This window comes from Centruroides sculpturatus, unplaced genomic scaffold (assembly GCF_000671375.1).
Source record: "Centruroides sculpturatus isolate CEXI.00-Female unplaced genomic scaffold, Cexi_2.0 scaffold524, whole genome shotgun sequence".
NCBI lineage: Eukaryota > Metazoa > Arthropoda > Arachnida > Scorpiones > Buthidae > Centruroides > Centruroides sculpturatus.
This window is the reverse complement of record NW_019384773.1, coordinates 276,153-282,122: the sequence shown is the minus strand read 5'-3', so window position 1 is coordinate 282,122 and position 5,970 is coordinate 276,153. Positions and strand designations below refer to the sequence as shown.

Below are 5,970 nucleotides of genomic sequence, written 5' to 3'. Positions count from 1 at the left end.
TAAATTTAAAAAGAGACAAAAAATCTCATTCTAATTCAACAATAACATAGGGGCTTATTCCTATATTGGAAGGGAGGAAAAAAACCCAACAAAGGAGACAAACTCTGCACACATGTATAAATTAAACTGTGCATTTTTAAAAATTAAAATTGAATTTTACACATTGAAATTTATCCTGAGATCATGTCCAAAATATATGATAGTGACAGAGTTTTTTGTTGTTTATCCCTGTAACTAGAAAATGACATTGTAGGAAATGATAATTTAAAAAAGAATAATAATTCAGATATTTCTGTTAAAAATTTTATAAAATTTAAATGAAATCTTAATTACTTTATTAAAAATTCTTGAAAATTTCCAACACGAGATTAATGATTTTTGAATTCATTCTTATTCATTGTGGAAAAATCGAACGCTTCTAAAACTAAACTGTAAGGTAGGAATTCCTTCGGAACATTTTTATATTAAAAATTAATTCCGCTTTGGATTATTTATAAAACATAAATTAAATTACTAGATTAATAAGTTTAGATTGTAATGGATTTTTCTCGGTCATTTATTTCCAGCTTTATTGATTATTATGTCTTTTACAGCTAAAAATTTATTATATCTTTAATTGTTAATTGCATTAATTTCTAATAACTTACAAAATTTATTAACTAATGGCATTAATGACGAAAAGTAATGTCAGACGGGAATATATTTTTCATGCTATTTCTATCCATTGTAGACACGTCATATTGATTTAAAACTTCACTACCCGCATGGAATAGAACGAAAGCCTCTCCCTCGCTTCTAATCAGCTGGATATCCATTCCATTATGACATACCACATACCGTGTTATGCTCTATATATTGCCATAAATTATATACTATCCATTACAGATTATATTATGTGTACGAGTAATGCACCACAATGGGTTGATACTACCGAGTTTCTCTTCTTAGTTCTACGACCTAAACTAGAAAAAAGGCCGTTATTTTTCCTAGATGTCCGTCTAAATCGAGAATATCGACTTTTTCCACCAAAGGTCAGCACCTCTTGTAGTACCATCTTACACGAACAAAGTTGATTAACTGAATCGATCAAATGCAATGAATACAGCTTCGGTAATGATAGACTTATGTGGTGGTAACATGTCAACTATTGACACCTTTCTAACGAATTGGCCACGACTTCTCGTGAGGTCACCGTCCTGACTAAACCCTTTTATTAACTTTCCATTATCGATAGTGCTTTTTTCAGTTTTGTTTAACACACACCAGACAACTTTACTATTTTTATTTTATTCTTATTTCTTACTTGTTGCTACAAAGATGGCAAAATTTTAACCGTTTTTCCCCCTATTCTTCTTTATAGAATTAAAAAAATGGATGAATTTAATGCCAGGCGGGGTTTTCGAGGCGGTTTTGGATGTAACGAATGGAGAGAAGAACGGGTACTAGGGAAGCGCGAGAAAAATGGCAAAGGCGAATGGATTCCCATAACGAAACTAGGTCGACTCGTTAAAGATGGGAAGATTAAACAATTACAAGATATATTTTTATTTTCGCTTCCTATTAAGGAAGTAGAAATCGTTGATTACTTCTTGGGACTAGTTTTGAAAGAAGAAGTTTTGAAGATCGTACCGATTCAGAAACAAACCGTCGATGGCGTTCGAACGAGATTCAAAGCATTTGTGGCAATTGGTGACTGTAATCACTATCTCGGACTGGGAGTTAAGTGCTCTAAAGAAGTAGCATCGGCCATAAGAGGGGCTATTATCTTGGCTAAATTATCTCTCATCCCTGTGAGGCTCGGTTACTGGGCTAAGAAACAAGGCAAACCTCATACCGTATCTTGTAAAGTTAGTGGTAAATGTGGAAGTGTTCTCGTGACTTTAATTCCAGCTCCCAGAGGTACGGGTATCGTAGCGGCTCCCGTACCAAAAAAACTTCTGACGTTAGCTGGAGTGGAAGACTGCTACACTTCTGTTAGAGGTACCACTACTACACTTGGAAATTTTGCAAAAGCTACCTATCTAGCTCTTCAACAGACTTATAAAGTAGATCAAATCGAAGACAACAACGATGATGAGGTGATAACAAAATTCTCCGGAAAGAAATCAATCGAAATTTCTACGTGAACCATCGATATATTTTGGCATCATCAATCAAAAATAATAATAATAATAAATAAATAAAATACATGCGAAATAAAAATTGAATTTCGACTTTTTTTGTGTATGTATATATAAATATTTTTTTCAATTTTGTGTTTTCATACCAAGAAATACTCTACATATTCGATAGAAAAGATTTTATTTATCGTCAGAGTTTTCAATATCTTCCGATAAGTGCAGGATCTATATGAAAACATTCAAGAAAAATTCGATTTTTTTTATTTCTAGAGAGATATTCGAAAGAAATAAAGTTATTTTCTGCATTAACTATTTTTTAACATATATTTAAAAAAAAAAACAGAACTCGATTCACTTTATGTCAAAAGTAAGATAAACAAATCCAACCGACAAGCAAAATATTGAGGTTTTAAGCCAATTACGCATACTTTTAAGGTTTCGATAAGAGGAGGATTTATATTAAAATCACTAAGTATTATATTGGTAATAATATCAAACTTTTAGATTTGTTATTGATAAGATTAGAAAGATTCCATAAAAAAGATAGTTTTTGGATAACATAAAATTTAAAAAAAAAAAAACGTGATGCAAACTTTGTGGACTATATGAGTTTAACATTTAATAAAAGATAAAAGAGTTCTTAAGATGCATTTCTGCTGAGAACACACTTAAATTTCTCTTTCCTAAGGCAAGAAGAGAGAGAGAGATAAAAGCACTTAACGGGCCTAGTTAAACCTTAGTAATATGAAAGTAAGAAAAGAGCCATTTCCTCTTTATTAAATGAGGGAACGCGTCTTATAAAAGCTCAGCATGCTCTTTTATCTGGATATAATTAAATCCATATTTTTTAAGATCGATACAATTTGAAACGCGTAAGAGGCAATCCTTTTAATGTAGTGGGAATGAAAATCGATAATGTCATAAATTTATATTTTCTCTAAAGAAAAAAAAGGGGGACCAGTGATTCACACTGTTACTAATAGTGGTCTTGTAGGCTTACTGTAACCAAACCTATACAGTAATTTGTGGTTTACAAACTTAAACCATTATTGTTTCTGGTGTTTTTTTCGCTCAAACCACAACTTTTAAATTATTAAATGTTTGTCTCTCGTTACACCAACTTTTGTAATTATTATATTGGTAAAATAGATTCTTTTCTGGATTGAGCCGTGTTAACGGTTTCATTATTGTAAATGTTACTCTTGTTGCAACAGTTTTAACCTGTACAGTGATCAAGGATACCATGGAGCTTGATGTTTATATTTTCTCTTATATAACTAGACTTTTACGTTGATTAAAGTGTTACGAAACCGGTGTATAATTTTCTCTAGTGATAGTTTTTCGTGTTAACTGCCTTCGGAAAGTTGAAGTTATATCATGAAAAAATTAATTAAAAAAAATTGCAATTAGTAAATATTTAAATATATTTACTATAAATATTTATTTATAGTAAATATAAATAAAGAGTTTTTCCTCATTTTGACAATGCGTAATGGAGCTTCTGATTAGGACCGAGTTAAGTAGAACTTTAATGGTTAGTCTTCTAATTAAGATCCAATTATCAGAAGTCTAGTTAGAATCTAATTAAGCTTCTGATTAGAACTTAACTATTAGAATTTAGGATTCTTTAAGTTTCTGGATAGATTTGTAAGATTTACGGATTGAAACTAATGGAAATTCTGATTAGGATCTAAATTAGTAATTAGAAGCTATACAAATTAACATAGCTTGTATTAAATTTTAAATGGAATTATCAAATATTTAAGAATCAATTTCGAAACACGGATATCAAAAATAATCTAATAGGTCCATGTTTTTAAATTTAGTTGTCAGAAGCTTGAATTATCTGAAAAAATTAAATCCTTCAAGGCCTTAGGCAGTGTTAAGCACTTTTCAGGTTCCACGGTCTAATTTCTTTAAAAGTTATTGAAAAAAAATGATATTTTTAATAAATATTAATTATGGATATTTAATATTTACGGATATGATCGTGCGTTAATGCGGCCTGAAAGGCCTTATCACCAGGGATTTAAATTATCCAGATAAGGCCTGATAGGATTTTGTTAAGGACTCATTGTCAAGCTACCATTCTATTAAGAAGCAACTAATAGAACGTAGATGAAAAAACAATGTTGTATCTCTCACACCTTGAAGAATAAAGGAGCCATCCTTTTGTTACAATCAGCAGAAGTCGATCACAGTTATTATGTCGTTGCGCTATATTCTTCTTTATTTAAAAGAATATTTTTAGTTACGAATCTTTAATTAAATTTTTGATTGTTATTTTACATTGGGTAACCATCGGGTTAAATAAACACGAGAAATTTTTACCTCGACTTCGTATCGATTACTTCGATGGTGGATAGAGAAGATTCGTCACACCGACCGAATTTCTAATTTGAATATTTAATAACTTTTGACGAAAATGGTGAATGGAAACTGAATTTTAACCTTGTAAGTGTAAAATGTCAACATTGCAAGCGGAAAGTATATATTTTGAAGGTCTTAAGGAGCGATGACTCATATAAGAAAACCTGTTTGATAAGAGGGAGCTGTCAATATTTGGGTTGGTCTTATTTGTTCGTTGTGTAGGTGTTAACAGATAAGTTGAGGAAATTACAGAACCTTTAACATCGTTCCTTTTATTTTTTTCTTTATTCTTTTGATCAGATACTCTTTATCGATTTATTTATTTTTTATCAAATATTATAGATCGATAAACGTTTGATTGACGTGACAATCTGATGCTTTCATTTGATCATAGAGAAAAAACATTTTATTTTTTCTTCTTTCGAGCTCGGAGATGTCACACGATCGTCTCGACTTTTATATTCATCACTGAAGAATGTTAGAATTTTTGATGTTTAAGGTTTGACGCCAGACTTTTTTTCTTTAAAAAAAAAGTCAATCTTATTTTAAAGAAAAGTGGTTTTCGTCGTAAGCCGGTTTTGCAAGATTGCAAACAAAGCGATTTCAAAGGGCAGAGGAACCTTTGTTATAACTCTTGCATTCTCTATACACTATAAAGGGCAACATCCCTCGATGATAAATATGTCCTGAAAATTATATTAAATGTATATATATTATATAATCCTCGGATTTTTGAAAATTTTGTTGTTTTTTTATATTTCTTAGCGTGAAATAGAAAGTGAAAATTTGTTATTTTTTATCAGTTTTTCCGTGTCGAACTTTTTAAAAATTCTCATAATGTTCCGTTTGATTTTTTCCCCTCTCTTTCTCTCTCTCTCTTTTCCTTTAGCTGGAGTCTGTGACACGAAAGATCACTCACGTGACTGACGCAAATCAGTAGCGTTGGACCGGAACTCGTCATAACAGTGATTCGTCAGGCTGGGCGGTTTTCACGCCTGCAGCTGTATCACGTGACACTAGTACATTTTATATAAAAAAATATATATTCAAACCACTTGTAAAAATAATACCTATAACACTTTTTACGACTTAATTTTTAATTATAATAATTTTAAGTTGCCATAACGAGCAGATACACTTCTAGATAAATTATTCATTTTTTTTTATTTTAAAAAGTAATTGTAATTTAACTTAAACGTTTACTTATCTATTTAATTTTTTTTTGCGCGGATTATGTTATATATTAGCGTAAATAAACGTCAAACTCACTGATTACGGCGTATCCAGTAAAGAAAAGACATGGCAATTCAAAAATGTTGTCGTTATTATCTATCCTAACCGCATAAACCATAATGAATAAAGTTAAATTGCTCAAGTGTCAATTTTTCCTCTTCCTAATTACCACGCTCATCTGCTTTGATCACTGCTTTAGGCAAGGGGAGGGAGAAAAAAACTAAGTAATAAACTCAACTAGTCATCA

General features: G+C 30.9%; 1 pseudogene; it reads left to right on the top strand.

The window, feature by feature from the left end:
* Positions 1 to 355: 355 nt before the first annotated feature.
* Positions 356 to 2,207, top strand: LOC111629034 (annotated as a pseudogene).
* Positions 2,208 to 5,970: the final 3,763 nt, after the last annotated feature.